The 18,896-nt window shown below is 43.0% G+C and overlaps 1 protein-coding gene and 1 long non-coding RNA gene across 5 annotated transcripts in view; one reads left to right on the top strand and one right to left on the bottom strand.

Moving 5' to 3' along the window:
* CGNL1 (cingulin like 1) overlaps nucleotides 1–13,107 on the bottom strand; it is a 111,650-nt gene extending 98,543 nt beyond the window's left edge. Inside the window, exon 1 of one of the 3 annotated variants that reach the window (XM_084642350.1) lies at nucleotides 12,674–13,107. The gene's annotated coding sequence lies outside the window, so the exon portion shown is untranslated. The remainder of the gene's footprint in view (nucleotides 1–12,673) is intronic. The other 2 variants (XM_084642349.1, XM_084642348.1) reach the window with 2 other exon arrangements.
* Nucleotides 12,429–18,896, top strand: part of LOC311527909 — a 68,237-nt gene continuing 61,769 nt past the window's right edge. For both annotated transcript variants that reach the window (XR_014713476.1, XR_014713477.1), the window contains exons 1-2: nucleotides 12,429–12,491; nucleotides 13,260–13,328. This is a non-coding gene — a long non-coding RNA (uncharacterized lncRNA). The remainder of the gene's footprint in view (nucleotides 12,492–13,259; nucleotides 13,329–18,896) is intronic.

The raw sequence follows: 18,896 nt of genomic DNA on the forward strand, positions 1-18,896 counted from the left end.
GTATTAACATAACGGTAATAAGTATGTGTGTTCACATGTGTATACTTTTCTACTTGAAGTCTTAAAAATCTGTTTATTGCCCTAAGATAGCTCAAAAAGTGCTAAAACTTTCCAAATGGTTGCTTCTTGCTGATAACTATTTTCTGGGAAAGGTGCGTGTGTGTGTTTTAATACTGAATTTATGAGCATTGCCATTTTTACCCAACTAGTCACACTTTCATTGTTATAGTATCTGTACTTATAGTTTTTAATTCTATGTTTATGCATCATTAGAATGGTGAATGTGTCTAATGTAAAATTGAGGATTCCTAGATTCCTGCCTTCTGGAGTCTGTTATGCACAGATCTTTGAGTGTCACAGGGCTATCTGAATATTAATAACTTTTAGCATTCCTGCATGGCAGAGCATGGGAGGACCCTGTACAAGTCAGTGAATGTGCTAATGACTCAGACATCTTCTGGTGTGACCAACCACATTGAGTTTTTGTCTTTTAAATGAAAGTACTTTGCAGAAAGTCTCACCATCACTTTCCCCTAGGACAGAATGGAATGCTACATTTGTCTTCTAATACAACAAAATATGTTATAAAATAAGTGGACATGAAAAAGGCACCCTTATTACATCATATCTGAAATTAAGGTTTACATTCTAAATTGAATAGTGTGTCTCAGCAGGACAAATAATGGAACAATGTAATTCAAATACAGCGGATCCAATGTTTAGAGGCACATGTGAAAAAATAAGTATTTAAAGTGTATTTAAAATGTTTGGCTGTGGATTTCATCATCCATTCCATTCTACTTAAAATAGAACTACACTTGGATAAACTCCTTCAATGAGACTGCCAACCCTGTTGGCAGAGATGGTACACGGTCAAAGCAAATTCACTGTGCTCTAATCCCAAACACTGGGGACTCCATGACTACCACTTCACTAAATCTTCTACCCATGCAGTCCTCCTGCTAGTTTCTCAAGTTTAAACATTAAATTGCAATATTCAACCACAGTGAAAAATTTTGCCATTTAGATTTATCTCCACTAACACACAGCTGAGGTCAAAATAGATTCTGAAGTTTGTTAATCTGCTCAGACGAACATGTCTGAAATAATTATTCCATGAGCAAGTAATATTTTCCACTTATGGCAGCATAAATAGTAACCCAACAATTTCTGTTGGGGTTAGAAAAATCCCTTCACCTGAGGCGAATAGGAAACATTTTTTGGTAAATTTTCATCTACAGGATCTAAGCTTTCAAGAAAGAAAGAAACCTAAAACAGCAGTAAAATTAATAAAGTGCTGTCTTCCTGAGTCTGCAACCAGCCAGCCCCAGTTCCTCTGCTGCTACTATTGCTTTACCAGCATGCAAAAGAGGGGAAACCAATCACCGTTGGTTCTCACTGTTGTTACTGAAAAATCTGTTGGCATCAGTGAACCTGACAGGAATTTTGTTAATTTCTCTGCAGTGTGAGGATAAGCAGCAAAGTAGGAAAGAGAACTGTTCATTGAGGAGATTTATCTCAGATCTTGTGTCAGAATCAGAGTACCACAGTCCCCCTTTTCCCACTCAGCCTCCTAGGGTATGTCTACACTGCAGATGGGAGCAAGCCTCCCAGTTTGGGAAGACAGACTCATGCTAGTGGAGCTCAAGCTAGTGCGTCAAAAATAGCAGTATGGATGTTACAGGTTGGAGCTAAGGCTCTCAAGTCCACCCTAGGTTCAGAAAGTGGGGGCCAGGAGAAATCAAAGAAAAAGAATGCTCTTTCTCCAGAAAGAAAAACGCATCCTGGCAGGACAGACTTTAAATTTATCAGACACCCACTTGCCAAAAAGATGCAAGTCATCAAAAATGATACAGGGACAGTACCTTGGGCTCCCACAGAAACATCTATGGAGGGGAACTCCATTGGAGGAAATCACCATCCACATCAGCATAAAGAAAAGGAGTACTTGTGGCACCTTAGAGACTAACAAATTTATTTGAGCATAAGTTTTTGTGAGCTACAGTTCACTTCATCGGTGTGTAGCACTGAGCAAGTCTGGAGGCTGCAGGAGCCCTGGGCTTCTGCCCCCGCAGACTTCCTCCTGGGACGGGACAGCTCTGAGAAGTTACTAAAGCCTTGAGGTATGTTTTTGTTCTTATTGTTTTCAAACTAATTTCCAAGATCTCAGGAGGGACAATTTTCATCCTCTTGGACTGCACATCCCTTCCCCCAGCGGAAACCTCTGCCGAGTTCGGAATAGGGGTGGGAATGGCAGCTGCCTGCATTCCCCCCATCCTTGAGCAGATTTAGAGAGCATGATCAGCACCCTGACAAGAACCCCAGCAACTGGGATTAGTTTCCCACCCGAGTGTTGCATTTGGATAACAATATTCCCCATCTTTAATACCAGTCTGTGGCTAGTACGTTTAGTCCTCCGGCTGTAATTGACTAACCCGATTTCCAAGCCTTATGCCTGGATGGGTGCAAGAGGGTGGAAGAAAGACAGGGAGAAATGATGGGATAAATTAGAAAAGAAAAGCATGATATGAAAAGTATGATTTGGGGGAGAAATGGGAGAGGAAAAGAAAAAATAGGGGAGGAAGTAGAGAATGTAATTAATGTGTTGGGGAGGGGAAGACAAAGGAGTCAGAAGAAAGAGGGAAACAGGTCACTGAAGACAAAAGATAGGAAAAGACATGGTAGGAAAAACAGAAGTGATGTGGAATATAAGACCAAGAGAGATCCTTAGGGTGCAAGCTCCAAAGGGCAGGCACTGTGCCATCTCACCTGTCTGGAAAGCACCTAACACAGGGGTGGGCAAACTACGGCCCAAGGGCTGGATCCGGCCCCTCAGGGCTTTGGATCCGGCCCGCGGGATTGCTCCTGGGGGAATGGGGAACCGTGGCCAATGGGAGCTTCGGGGGAGGTACCCACAGGCAAGGGCAGCGCACGGAGCCCTCTGCCCTCCCTCCCGCAGGGGACCCAGGGACGTGGTGCCAGCTGTTTCCCGGAGCGGTGTGGGGCACGGCCAGGGCAGGCAGGTAGCCTGTCCTGGCCCCGGTGCGCGCCGCTGCCACCCCAGAGCTGCTCCAGGTATGCAGTGCTGGGCTGGAGCCCACACCCCGAACTCTTCCCACACCCTACACCCCAACTCCCTGCCCTGAGCCCCCTGCATGCACCCCAACCCCCTGCCATACCCCATACCCCTCCTGCACCCCAATCCCCTACCTCACATCCCTCCTGCACTCCAAGCCCCGAGCCCCCTCCCTGCACCACTGCCCTGAGCCCCCCTGTGCACCCCCTCCTGCACCCCAACCCCCTTCCCTGAGCCACCTCATACATCCCACACCCCTCCTAACAGACAGTGGGCAATAAATAAGGAAATAAATTAAACTGGGTTCCTCAAATAGTAATCAACAAATTATTTGAGGAATTTTACCAGTATTAATGTTGAATAATAATTCAACATACACTTTATTCACAGTATTCATCGAGCTCTGCAGCTTATCAGACTAGCTGGTGAAAATATTATCGGACAAATTCTGGTGCAGTGCTTTGAATGTACTAAAATATGTTACTACTTATAATAGTATTCACAATTTTTCAAATGTATTACACAGACAAAATGACTGAAAATGTTACAATTATATACAGTACACACCTGTCACTTTAAATTGCAGGATGCACAGCTTTGGGGAAGGAAGGGCATAGTCTTTGGATATTAGAGCACAGGTATTATTCACCCACTCTAGTAGGCTCAGTCCTCAGGCTAGTAGGTGTCAGTTAAGAGTTTCAAGATGCGCTCCATAATCACAAACCCAAAGATCCCATTCAGTGATAACCACCATATGCCACAGACAATACACCATAACCTTAACTATGCCCTAATAGGGATGCCAGCTTTCCACTAATCCTTTAACTAAACTCCCTACCACCACCACCAAACAGATCATTATCCTTTCTGCACAGTTCTGGAAAATCCTGTTCACTCACATTTGGAGTCTGGCATCCCTGCTGGGACAAAGTTACGGTAGTAGTGTGCTATCAAAGATGCACAGTGGTGGTCTAGTAATGAAGTGTGTGTCTGTGAATGGAGGAGTAGAGGGCCATAATTTTTCATTTCTGTGTTTTTGTGCTTCACTATGTTATTTATAGACCAGACATAACTGATAAATAATGTAACATTACTGTGTATTAATTCTCCAGGTTTTTTAGACTGAGAAAATCTCTTCAATACAACAGTGGTTACTTTAGATGAGAATAGGATCTTTGTGAACATGTCCAGCCAGCTCAGGCGCTCTGCTTTCATTAAGATACTTTTCTTCATGAAAAGCCAGTGCTTTGTTTCAGATCTTCATCTACTACATAACGCAAATACTGTTGGCCTAAAAAATTCACTGTCATACACCATGTTATACCCTGAATCACTCAGCACTTTTCAGACTCAGGCTCATAATGTGCCTTGTATTAGGGGCCTATTTTAAAATTTCCATCACAATACTGGCTGGAAGGACTAGACATTACTATTATGTCATTATCACTGTGGTAATGGATTTAGAAGACAGACTGGTAAAATACGATGATGTGTAGAGTGAAGCTAAGCCAATTTCTACTTTTGGCTAACTTCTAAGAAAAAGAACACAACTTTGCCCGAAAGAACACAGGGTACTTCCTTAATATTACACTTTAACTTCATGGCAAAGTTCAAAAATTCAGAGCTGATTTTAAGCCAGGCTTCATCAAAAAACCAAAAAACGTAACAATGCACTGAACGTGTCATTTATCAATATTAGTTATTAGGTAACCACAGTACAAGAGGTACCAATAAATATTACAGTAAAACTAAAAACAGATTCTGATATATGTTTTCAGGTTAGCTCTTTACTCTCTCCTTTTCAGTTTCCCAAATCCTCATGTGATGGACACATAACATACACTATAACTGGGGTAGGCAACCTGCGGCACGCGAGCTGATTTTCAGTGGCACTCACGCTGCCCGGGTCCTGGCCACCAGTCCGGGGGGCTCTGCATTTTAATTTAATTTTAATTGAAGTTTCTTAAACATTTTAAAAACCTTATTTACTTTTATATATAACTAAACTATTTTTGTATGTAAAGACTTATAGAAAGAGACCTTCTAAAAATGTTAAAATGTATTACTGGCCCACGAAACCTTAAATTACAGTGAATAAATGAAGACTCGGTACACCACTTCTGAAAGGTTGCTGACCCCTGTACTATAATAAACTTATTGTATATTTTACAGTTAGCAAACAAGTTACACCTCAATTTTCATTGTAAGCCCCACTCATAACTTTCTGAAAAACTCTTTTGGGCTGAAGCTTTCAATGCTTGATTTCAGTCCAAAGGTTTTGGGAATTTGTGAGCAAAATCTTTTCAATCACTTCCATTTACAGGATGAGGAGAAATTACTTACTCCCTTCTAGTACTATATAAACTTACATGAACAAGTAACTCAACATGCCTGAACTTTTAAAAGTTCAAACTTCATTTATAGTTAGTCCTCAATAAGAAACATGTCATCTGGAAATTTTGAAAAAATATGTTAACATTTTAAGTGCATTCACTTGTGCACAAGTGCAGTAAAATATTTCTATTAGGCTTTTGTTTATCCTGTTTGTTGTGTTATTGCCAGTTCGCAAACATTGCACAACTCCACAGTGCAACTGCAAGGGTTCGCTACCAAAGTCGTCTTCTTCTATATTTAAAAAGAAAAAAAAAACTTGCATTAATATACTGTAGGTAAAGACCCTGATCCTGCAAAGGCTTACATACACAAATAGTCTAACCATAGGACTCATATTTGTGTATGAATTTTAAAAAGCATCCAAAAAGTCAGGAAATGCAGATGTTAAGGTTTCAATAACTACTGTATATACTCATTCATTAGCCTGTTCGTTTATAAGCCGATCCCCCCAAGAGGGATAGGTAAAACTAGTAAAAACTGTATGACCCTTTCATAAGCTGACCCTATATTGCAGGAGTTGGTAAACTTTGGCTCCCGGCCTGTCAGGGTAAGCCGCTGGCGGGTTGGGACATTTTGTTTACCTGGAGCGTCTGCAGGCATGGAGCCCCTCAGTTCCCTGTGGCCGCGGTTTGCCGTTCCCAGCCAATGCCACTTCCCGCAGCTCCCATTGGCTGGGAACGGCAAACCACGGCCACAGGGAACTGAGGGGCTCCATGCCTGCAGACACTCCAGGTAAACAAAACAATGTATTAGATATTCAATTCAATGATTTCATAGAGTTTAAAATCATCAAATTTTGGTGTAGACCCGTTTATAAGCCGACTCCAGCTCTTTGATGCATTACTTTTTTACCAAAAATATTCGGCTTATGAACGAGTATATACGGTATATTACATATGTAGCATTTTTTAATTAGTAGGCTGTTAGTGTATATTTAAGTTATACATTTATATGGACAAATTAACGTTGCAAACACAACCGGATTCTTTCATTTACTACTGAGAGAGTTTGACTTCACAACATTAATGCCATGTAGGTTTTTGCATATCATATGTCTTATGTGAAGCTGGAGTGCAATTCCTACTGAAAGCATTAAATTACAAAATTAGTTTAAAAAATAAGTCTAGAATGTTGACAGAACAGATCATTTTGATGTTATATGAACCTAGGGTTCCTACGTGCTAAAATAATACAAATAATAACAGTAATATTATTTAAAAAGGAACTCATTATTTTTGTAATGAAAAGATTATTCTTGTCATCTACTGTCACAATATTACATAGTAAAGACACTACAATTAAAGTTTTGCTAGTGTTTCAATTATGAAATCCTTGTTTTCAAATTGTTATACACCATTTTAAATTACAGGTTTCTGCAGGTTCCTAGCCTTGACATATTTGATCAGTTTACAATACAAACAGCTAGTTTCCATAATAAGAACAGGAGGGGCACGGAAGCTTAACTTTGTGGCCTAGGCTAACTAATTGTCTTACTACCAGTTTGTAAAAACATTTCTCTCATGTTACTCTATGACCAAAGGGTTAAGTATTCAAGTCAGAGGTCATGCCATTTCACCTTTACATTCCAGATGACATCTTTAACCCTGTTCCGCAAAAGATCCACTTTTAGCTATATAGGATGGGTAGGAATTGGAATAGACATTATACTCTTATTCACCATAAAAATATGTTTCATCCTGCTATTGAGGTAAACTTCTAGGACTGCACAGAAATGAAACTGATTGCATCCATGGCCCAGTTTGAGGAAGCCACCTATTAGGGTAAATCTATATTATGTTTTAAAACCTGCAACAGCGAGTCTCAAAGGGGCTCAGCGGCTGGGGAGAAGGGTGAGCTTCAGAACCCAAGTTCCATCCTGAGTCATAATGTCTATCCTGCTGGTTTTAGCGATGTAGCGCACGCCCATATCTGTAGACCCGGGCTCTGAGACTCGCTGCTGCAGGTTTCAAAACGTAGCGTAGACATACCTTAGACTCAGAGAGTTAAGTTCCATTTCTTCCAAATGTCCACTGTAAAGGGAAACCCACTGTGACACTCTACATGCCAGGGGAGCACTCTGTGACCCCCACATTCATCATGTGTATATAATTATGATATTGCATACAAAGCATTCCTTGTAAGGTATCATGGGAAAGGTTATGATCTGCTGAAATACACCGTTCCATCTAAATATATATATCGTTAAAACATATGAAATTATGAGAATCGTGTTATATGTTTGTCACTAAAATATGATGTTGCTTTGGGAAGCACCCAGACACTAGCTGCACAAAGACAATAACCAGGGGGATAACCAATGCCCAGGCAGGTGTCGAACAACCATCAGCAGCCGTCGTCCAGCAAGAGAGCTACAATGCAATGACTCACTTGTACAAGGTCACACCAGGGAAATTGCTCAACCTTGCCTGGTGACTCAGCAATGCCCACCAGACACGTCTGGACTTGTGTTCTCCAAGCACATGGACTAAGGGTATAAAACAGAACACAGTGGCCCCATGCTTGGCCTTTCCTCCTCTCCCACACCGATGCTGCAAACAACAAGGACACTGAGAGACTGAAGACTCCAACAGAGGAGACTGGCCCAGGTTTCAAGAGTGAAACCTGTGTACTATAAATTGCAATATCCAGTGGGGTGAGAAAACTGCTTAATCTAGATGTTGCCCAGTCTAATAGGGTCGAGAGTTTAGACTGCAAGCTTATACAGTATTTTATTTTAATTTGGTAACCACTCTGACTCTTTGCCTATCACTTAAAATCTATCTTTTGCAGTCAATAAAGTTGTTTTACTGTTTATCTTTACCAGTGAGTTTACCTTAAGTGTTTGGTAAATCTGCTCAAGTTTACAAAGGCTGGTATATATCCACTTTCTATTGATGAAGTGGTGAATCAATTAATAAACTTGCACTGCTCATCTTGAGCAGTGTGCTTTTCTCTGTGTGATTATGAGTAGCTCTAGGAGCATTCATGCAATCTAGCAGCTGGATGTGGGGCTCTACAGGCTGTTGTGCTGAGTGATAACAGCGCCTGGAGGGGTTTGCTGCTTGTCACTAGCAAAGCATTGTGAGAGACAGCCAAGGCTGGAGAGTTAAGGGGACATAGTGGTCCCACAGCCCCAGGCTGCACCCTGGGGATCCTGTCACACCCACATTGTAGTCATAAGTGCAATGTCAGGAACAATGATAGTGCAAGTCTGATAATCTAATAACACACATAACAAATATGATACGTGCTGCTTTGCTAGGAATTAATTTGGATAATATAAATGATTATACCATTTATTAGACTAACAAAAAATAAGTATTGTATTAAATAAAAGGAGCTAGTCTGTCATGGAGAATAAGAACATCTATTGTAAGCAGACAAATGCAATGCACATCCATAGACAGATCACCTCATCGGTAATTACCACAAGTTTGTGCATAATACATTTTTCCTGGCTGTGCTAATGAGGATACCCATTAGTCTTCCATTTCCAGTTTTACTTTTTACGTTATTGTAATCTATTTTAGATTACTGTTTTATAGAGTTAGCATTGCACTGATGCTCAAGTAACATTTCATGTTCCCTGAGATTGATCCCATGAGTATGTATCCCAGAAAGAAACTTTTTAATTAAACAAATGCTTAGCAACCCTTGCAGAACTTTTTTGAATCTTAGAAATATGAAAAAAATTAAGCCATGAAGAAGATACCACCATTTCCTTTATCAGAAACCACTGCAGTGTATGCAGAAATACACAAACACCAAATGTCAGAAGTAATCTGAAAGATAAACGCTCTTCAAAAACCATTTCTAAGCCACTTTAAAGAGATAACATTCTAGATATTTCAAAATATGTTTGCTCACATTATGCATACATAGCAGCACACTAAATATTTTCAAGTTATTTGTAGGTTCTTAGATACTACATTTTAAGATTATTATATTCTATTTTTACACTAAATGTTAAACATCTTATACTTAACTATACAGGTAATTATAACCTTGCTGAATGTTCCTTCTAAGATAGGTTTTAGAGGGGTAGCTGTGTTAGTCTGTTTCAGTGAAAACAATGAGGAGTCCTTATGCCCAAAAAAATTTGTTAGTCTGTAAGGTGCCACAAGGACTCCTTCTAAGATACACATTCATTGATAGCAGACATCTTGACACTTCTCAGAACAAAAACATATCACCTTTCATTACTGAAAAACAATTACAAATGTTTTCTTCCAAAGCAGACTTGTTAACCAAAAGCCAAGATTCCAGGAAAAAAACAAAACAAATACACAAAACTGAAAACACCACGTCTGTGAAAGATTCAAGAAAAACAATCCTAACTTTGGTGGAAATGCACAAACACACACCACTGAATACACTACACTCTACCATGACAACAAAAAAAACCAAAATTATAATTAGAGATGAGGAAAATTATTAAATCACCTAGTCCATTGCACTGGCTAATGCAAGATTCCTCCTTACTCAGTATCTCTTTGTGTTCAGTTAGTCTGACTTTATATCACTCCTGAAAATATACTTTTTCCACAAAACTTTTCAGCAATAATCTACAAGTGGATAACATATATGTGAAAATAAAAAAACTATACTTCCTGAAATTCTGCCCTTCAGCCTAAATTAGCAAGCAAAGGCTAAGTTTAGTGGCAGTATTTGCAGCACAACACATCCTATCCATCCAAAACCCTAAAAGAACGGAAATAAGAACCTAAGAGGAAAGATTGTGCATTCTTTTCTACTTTCACATTGCCTGCAACAATACTGATAACACACTAACTCTCTATGAGGCTTTCATTTCCATCTCCAACAGATACCCAATGTAATCAAATTTGCAGTTTATCACAAAACTTTTTAATAGCAACCTCATATGCCTGTATCAATTATATCAACAAATCAGCACATCTGGCTGTCACACATTCCATGCTTTAGGGAAGCTATTCTGGGTTTTGCATGAGACAATCCAGTGAAAAATTGCTAAAAGGGGTGATTTCTAAATTATTATTCTCTCTTAATTAATTCATTTTTAATCAAACCACCCTGAAAAATTCAAATCATGCTCAAAGTTTATATTCTATGTTTTGGCATTGGCCATTTAAATAAGATTTTTACAAAATAAAGGTTAAACACTCCTATTAAACTGAACTTTGTAATGCAACCTTAACTATTGTGCAGCTATTCCATGTAATTGAACTGATTTGTCAGAGTATGATTTCAACACTAATCCTGGCAACTGATCCACTCAGGTGTACCCTCACATCCATAAGGAGTCCTAAGGGCCCACTAGATCCATTTGCAGGATCCAGGTCTTATGTTGTACAATCATCAGGAGAGAGACCATGTCTTCTACATTTGTAGAAGTCAAGCACACTGGAGATGTTGAGGTGAAAAAAACAAAAACAAAAACCCATGTGTCTCCAAGTATGGACTTCCATTACTTCCCTCTGAATACTATTCCATTATTTGCAGCAATGATCCTTTTAAAAATTATTCTACCTTGCACAAAAATTCAGCTCATACAGCAAGAAAATTACATGTTGCGGGGAAGTACAGGCTAGAGGTAAAAGCTGTGACAAATTGTTCTTCAGCCAGCTGCTGATGCTAATCCATATTCACCAGAGGCAGCATGGATCTCGCTATAAAGCTATCATCGTATACAACCACATACAACATATCATTCGCATGGTTAACTGGAAGAGGAATGAATGGGCAAATTATCTTCCAAGATTTTCCTATGCAAGTGAACACACACAAAGCAAGCACAATCCCCTTCTCAAAAATAAGTTAATTCATAGAATAAAAGGGAGATGAAGAAGTCAGGGGGTGCCCCCACTTCAGGAATCCCTGGAATCTGCAGAAGAATGTGTGTCTACAAGTTGGCACATCCCCATCTCCACCAAAGGGTCATGGTTCAAGGGTGCTAAGATTATGCCCACACTAACCCTAGCCAACAGGCAGCCTAGTATGCAACTCCACACCCACACACTTCTGAGATACATGATAGCCCTACCTGTGTTCCCAGCAGCATGGGATCACATGAACTCATCTGAAATCTAAGGGCAGGGCCAACACCTCCCAGTACATTATTACTATAAGTATCACCAGTGAACTGCACAGCAGGTATGAAAATACAGTTCCTGCCCAGAGAACTTCACCAGAAGAAGGGGAAGTTGGTGAGACACAGGCCTGGTTTTCACTGACTTTATTTCCTTTATTTCATGCATCCGATGAAGTGAGCTGTAGCTCAGGAAAGCTAATGCTCAAATAAATTGGTCAGTCTCTAAGGTGCCACTAGTACTCCTTTTCTTTTTATTTCCTCCAAAATTCTCCCTGCTTTCCTTGCTATTACTGATTCAGCTCCACCAGTGGCAGCAGAAATTAGAGCTTGATTTCTCTTATTTAACATTTCTAGTGCCAGAGCCCCATTGTGCTAAGGGCCATAGGAACACACAGAGCAGGCTCTGCCCCAAAGAGCTTACATTCCTGCACAGCTGCGGCCAGGTAGCTACTAGCCTTTAACCCCTATACCACGTACAACAGTGGTAGAAACACCAGCGTCAGACAACACCGGCAATCCCACCTTTACAGTCCAGGTGGAGCTGACCCAGCGAAGCAATGCTAATGGGACACTTCAAGGCTGTCGTTGCCCTCCTGAAGCAATACTACCAAGGGTGCAATTAACAGCGCTTCCGGGGAGCCTCCCCATTTTTGTCAGATGAGTTTATAAGGAGTCTTGTGCTGAGTAGCTTGTTCCCGAGGGGAAGGACTCCACGTCCTTGGCCTTTGGGAAGAAGCCGGCGTAAAGGAGAGGAAGCCAGTGAGCACAGCAACTCGGAGCCACAGTGCAACTTCCCAGCAACAGCGACGCGTTCAGGCGCCCCACAGCCCATCCCCTTCCTTCTCCCGGGCAGCAGCGCCCAGGCCAGCACGGCCGCGCCCCCCGCCCCGGGCAGCAGACACCACCCCGTGCCCTGACCACCGAGGCCGCTCCCATCCGCCCCGGGCAGCAGTAAGTGCCCAGGCCAGCAGCGCGCCCTCCCTGCCCGGGGGCTGCAGGGCGCGGGAGCCGCTGGTGCCCGGGAAAGGGGGCTGCGGCCGGCCACGGCCCTTTCCGGGGGGAGTCGGTGACAGAGGCGCCCCGCGTGCCCCCCCGCCACCGCCTCGTCCCCGGCGCCGCTCGGGCGCTCTCACCTGCCCGCAGCCGGCTCCCCTCAGCGCCCTGCTCGCCGCCCGAACCAGGCACGACCGCGCTGAGGGCTGAGCACCGACTCCCCGCCTCCGCTGGCGGGGAGGGGGCCAGCCCGGCCAGGAGACCCCACCCCGAGCCAGGGAGGAGTCAGGGACGCCGCGGGGCCAGGCAGGTGAGGCGAGGGCGGGGCTCCCCGCTCGGGCAGGGCCGCGGGCCCTGGGGCTTCACAGGCGCTCCGAGCAGCGGGGGCTGCCCTGCCCCCACCGGAGCGGTGGCTCTTTGACCCGCGGTGCCCAGGCTGTGGTAGCCTGTGAGCGCCTCAGGCCAGAGCCCTTGGCTGCTGTGTGCGCACGCCTCGTGTCGTGCGGCGTGTGAGGAGTAACCCCTCGGTCCTGAGCCCTGCTTTGTTCACTGGCTTCAGCCCCTGTCCCACCAGGCTGCAGGAGCGTGGGGAGAACCACCTCCCCGAGAACCAGCCCCCGGGGCCCCAGCACACTCCGCTTTCGGCTGGTTAAAAGACCAGAGCTCCCTTTTCGCAGCTCTGGCCAGTCTCTGTTTAAAACACGGTTCCGTTCTATTAATTTCAAGGAATGTAAGACCCTGATAAGCGTACCAGGGCTCACGAGAACAGGGGAAGCACCGCAAGAATAGAGAAGGGTAAGTGCAAACCAAACGTTAAGTACAGTAGTAGATGAAGAAAATTATTAACCTAGGGGTGATGCCATGTAACCTAGAGCAAACAAGACAACGAGGTGCTCTCTCCCTTAAGAACATTATAATAAGTACCCTGGGAAAACCTGGAAAGACAGATGCACTTAAGCATTTGAAAGATTTTCAGAACCAGTTGAGCTAGACTAGAAGTCTCACAAGGTCAAGCTTTCATAATATTTCCAGTGTTTTCTGCTTGATTAGAAAGAACTGAAGTAAGACATATCACATGCTATGGCATTTCTGCAGTGGATCCTTACTGAATGCAGGGTGACCATATTTTCCCAAAGGGAAAATGGGACACCTCACAGGGTTGACCTGAGGCCCCCTCCTACATGGGGCTGGCTCGAGGCCCGGCTCTCCCTCCCTCCCAAACCCTCCTGCCGCTTGCCCACAGTGTGGTGGGGCTGGCCAGAGCCTCCTTGCCACCTGCCCTGGGCAGACCCGAGGCCTCCCTCTCCCTCCCTGCGTGTGGGACTGGCCTGAGCTCCCCCTGCTGCCTGCCTCTGCGGGGCTGGCCCAGCCCAAGCTGCTCTCCAGAGCCCTCCCTCCTGCACAGGGCTGGTATTGCTGCTTGCCCCCCTCTCTCCTACATGTTCCTCTGCTCTTTGCTAGAGGTTGCACCCCACTTTTTTGGCAAAACTGTGCATTTGGTGCATGATGATCAGTTGGCAAGAGCAAAAAGGACAAATGCCCAGTTTTGCCAGAAATGTTGCTGCCGCCGGGAGAGGGCTCAAAAAAGGGACTGTCCTGACCAAAATGGGACGTATGGTCACACTATGAATGTGGCATGCACAGGCAGGCTAAATAAGTGCTGATCGCCGTACTCCAAGAGATGAGTATTTCAGGAGAATCAGGACCAAAGTTAACTTTCTGGAACCTCAAAAAAGATGCAAGTTGGTTATGTTATCTGAACCAGTCAGCTAATCAATAGTGGAATCATGGGATAAGAAAGAGGTCAAACTGATGGCAAGATCATGTCAACTCAACCATTTTGTTAGTGAGGGGAATATAGTAGGCCTGGTGTAACTTATTATTTATTTGTATTATCGTAATACCTAAGGAGCCTTAGACAGAGACCAAGACCCTGTTGTGCTAGGTGCTACATACAAAAGACAGTCCCTGCTCCATATAGTTTATAAGCTAAGTATAAAACAAAGAACAACAGATGGGAGAATACAAGGAAACAATGAGACAATATTAGACATTAGGGTTAAGGTGATTTTTTGGGGGGAGGAAGAATTCACCATATTTGTAACTATAAAATAGAAGACTGCCAGTTACAAAACTGAACTACAAAAGAGGTTTTGGGATGATAGACAGTAAGATGAACAGGAGCACATCGTGTGATACGGCTGTACAGAATTTGTCTGTTTTATTAAGATGTATAAATAGGTATTTATACATCTTAATAAAAGGTATAGGCAAGGAAAAATAATTCTTCTCTCACCACTGCATTGATAATTTCATTACTGAAGCACTGCATGTAGTACTGGGTTCTGTACTGGAAATAAAAATCAGTAAAGCTAGAGGGAATCCAAAATAATTAGAAAATTAAAACTGCTGGAGATGATTTTAAGAGAACTGGATTTCTGTAGTGTATAGGAGTGTGCCATATTGGTCTATAAGTAGTTGCAAAGAATCTAGCATAACTAGATGTAAAAGAAAGGCAGCTACTACTAAAACACACAGCAGTCATGACTACCAGTTATTAGCATGAGTTTACAATTAATCTTTTCATATTGCCTTACCTATCATGCACTTTTCTTTCTATTGTAGTCCAGCATACTCAGTAATTTAGCATCTCTCTACCATTTCAAGTGTGTTAAGCAGAATTCAGCACCATCAGATTTGGCCCATCCATCCCTCCATACATGGAGACCGCAGGGCAGACAGGCCAAACTTTGAGTGATGCTGTGACCTTGTGTGTGAGATCACAATGCCACTTAGTTTGGGGGCCCTCTCAAACTGGGGCCCACGGCAAACTGCTCTTCAACTGGAACAGGGGGTTGGGGGTTCAAAATGGGACAGCCCCTGAAACCCAGGACTGTTGGAAGGTAAAGATTTGGGAGTACTTGATTTAACAATGCTAGCAAGACAGAGACCTAATTCAACAAGACCCAGAGTCCAGTTGTAATACCCTAAAAGACTATTGTCCAGTTGGATGAGGCAGTGTCAAAGGCGCGAATAAAAATACAGAGACAATATAGTCTTGGGCTAAAGGTAGATTTTCAGCTCAATATATAGCATATATTTCAGCTTCCCAATGTAAGCTACCATATCCTTCCCCACATTTTTCTTTCCCTTTAAACTGAGGCATTGATCCTTATTTACAAAACTGACTTGACATCAGGATTAATGTTTTACAGACTGCACAGTTCATTAGCTGTAAAATACAATACAAAATGGAGTAAGCAACAAAAGCAAAACAAACAATAATGCCCTAGACCCCTATGCTGTGGATTAATTCTAGCTGTCAGGTGCTCTAACACACCCCAAACTCTGTTTGGCATTCTCCAAATTTAGCTGTCCTTTTGAACTTCCATTTATTGATCAGCACTGAGGTCACACTGGTTTGAAAACTGAACTTTTATAACCAGAATTAGGCTTCATGTGATACTTGGCTCCTAGCAGATATAACTTTACCTCTCACCGTTTGACTAATCAATGCAGACTCTCACTTTAGTAAACTGGAAGTTTAGGCTTGAAATTAGATGAAGGTTTCTAACCATCAGAGGAGTGAAGTTTTGGAATAGCCTTCCAAGGGAAGCCGTGGGGGCAAAAGACCTATCTGGCTTTAAGATTAAACTCGATAAGTTTATGGAGGAGATGGTATGATGGGATAACATGATTTTGGCAATTAATTGATCTTTAACTATTCATGGTAAATAGGCTTAATGGCCTGTGATGGGATGTTAGATGGGGTGGGATCTGAGTTACTACAGAGAATTCTTTCCAGGGTATCTGGCTGGTGAATCTTGCCCATATGCTTAGGGTTCAGCTGATCGCCATATTTGGGGTTGGGAAGGAATTTTCCTCCAGGGCAGATTGGAAGAGGCCCTGGAAGTTTTTCGCCTTCCTCTGTAGCATGGGGCACGGGTCACTTGCTGGAGGATTCTCTGCTCCTTGAAGTCTTTAAACCACGATTTAAGAACTTCAATAGCTCAGGCATAGGGGTGAGGTTTTTCGCAGGAGTGGGTGAGTGAGATTCTGTGGCCTGCCTTGTGCAGGAGGTCAGACTAGATGATCATAATGGTCCCTTCTGACCTTACTGGTTCTGTGGATGAAGGGAAAGCAGTGGATGTATTGTTTCTTGACTTTAGCAAAGCTTTTGACACGGTCTCCCACAGTATTCTTGTCAGCAAGTTAAGGAAGTATGGGCTGGATGAATGCACTACAAGGTGGGTAGAAAGCTGGCTAGATTGTCGGGCTCAATGGGTAGTGATCAATGGCTCCATATCTAGTTGGCAGCCGGTATCAAGTGGAGTACCCCAAGGGTCGGTCCTGGGGCCGGTTTTGTTCAATATCTTCATAAATGATCTGGAGGATGGTGTGGATTGCACTCTCAGCAAATTTGCGGATGATACTAAACTGGGAGGAGTGGTAGATACGCTGGAGGGGAGGGATAGGATACAGAAGGACCTAGACAAATTGGAGGATTGGGCCAAAAGAAATCTGATGAGGTTCAATAAGGATAAGTGCAGGGTCCTGCACTTAGGATGGAAGAACCCAATGCACAGCTACAGACTAGGGACCGAATGGCTAGGCAGCAGTTCTGCGGAAAAGGACCTAGGTGTGACAGTGGACGAGAAGCTGGATATGAGTCAGCAGTGTGCCCTTGTTGCCAAGAAGGCCAATGGCATTTTGGGATGTATAAGTAGGGGCATAGCGAGCAGATCGAGGGACGTGATCGTTCCCCTCTATTCGACATTGGTGAGGCCTCATCTGGAGTACTGTGTCCAGTTTTGGGCCCCACACTACAAGAAGGATGTGGATAAATTGGAGAGAGTCCAGCGAAGGGCAACAAAAATGATTAGGGGACTGGAACACATGAGTTATGAGGAGAGGCTGAGGGAGCTGGGATTGTTTAGCCTGCAGAAGAGAAGAATGAGGGGGGATTTGATAGCTGCTTTCAACTACCTGAAAGGGGGTTCCAAAGAGGATGGCTCTAGACTGTTCTCAATGGTAGCAGATGACAGAACGAGGAGTAATGGTCTCAAGTTGCAGTGGGGGAGGTTTAGATTGGATATTAGGAAAAACTTTTTCACTAAGAGGGTGGTGAAACACTGGAATGCGTTACCTAGGGAGGTGGTAGAATCTCCTTCCTTAGAGGGTTTTAAGGTCAGGCTTGACAAAGCCCTGGCTGGGATGATTTAACTGGGAATTGGTCCTGCTTTGAGCAGGGGGTTGGACTAGATGACCTTCTGGGGTCCCTTCCAACCCTGATAGTCTATGATTCTATTATTAATATCTGTGAATCTGAATTGAGGCTTTACATTTTCCTGGCTTCCTTATTTCAAGTGATATTGAACGAACAACTCTTACACTGGGGAAAAAAACCTACATTTCCCGATACCACACAACTAGATGCTGCTTCTGACTTGTCCCTTCGAAATGTGAGCTATAAAGGTTTGGCTGAAAATTAAAAAGGATAAAAGCCTATTGCTTTGTATAAAAACTAACAACTAACACTATTGAATACAATCTGAAACTGAAATTTGTTCTCTTTGATTTCCAGGAATAAAAAATCTAAACCCCTATTTTTACACACTTGATACTTCTTCAAAACACTTCATTTTAAGCAGAATTTTTTCTGAGAATTTTATCCCTTAGTGAATTACTCTGATGTTTTAACAAACTTGAGTCGTTTTTGAGTTATACAAGTGAAAAAAACCCCCACAAATCCATCCATTTATAAAAGTCAAAACAATTTTGGGCTCACATAACTCCAAGAAAGGGTTAGTTTGTAAACTTCAAACTTTCTATAGGGTTAGTCCTCAAGGCAGATGAGTGCATTTTGTATATTTGAAGAAATGTTGTTTCCTGCTTTTACATAATGTTTCCCCAATGGAGAAACTCAGCTTCTTCAGATAAAAGAAAGAAAGAGGACTTCCCTAAATGGTTATTCCCTTCTTATTTCTTTCCCCCTTAGCACTTCTCCTATCTCATTCTGCCTTGTCCCAGCTGCATGGGAGCACTGCTCATACAACCCATAACACTTGAGCTCCTTCTAGCTATAACATGCACGGACTGTGGAGAGGAACATCATACCAGTCTGAGAAAATTGAATGATCCCAGCACTACAGAGGCTGAGAAGCATTCTCACACTGCAGGACTTTCTGGCAATTTGGCATGACCGTAAGGGTATGTCATGCTACAGACGCTATCGTGGCATAGCTACCTTACCGTAGCTGTGCCAGCATCACTCCATAGTGTAGACACAGCCACTTACGGAAGAGGTTTTTCCATCACTGTAGGAACACTACCTATCTGAACAATGGTAGCGACAACAACGGA

The sequence above is a fragment of the Lepidochelys olivacea genome (assembly GCF_965140295.1).
Source record: "Lepidochelys olivacea isolate rLepOli2 genome assembly, chromosome: 10".
In the NCBI taxonomy this organism is placed as follows: domain Eukaryota; kingdom Metazoa; phylum Chordata; order Testudines; family Cheloniidae; genus Lepidochelys; species Lepidochelys olivacea.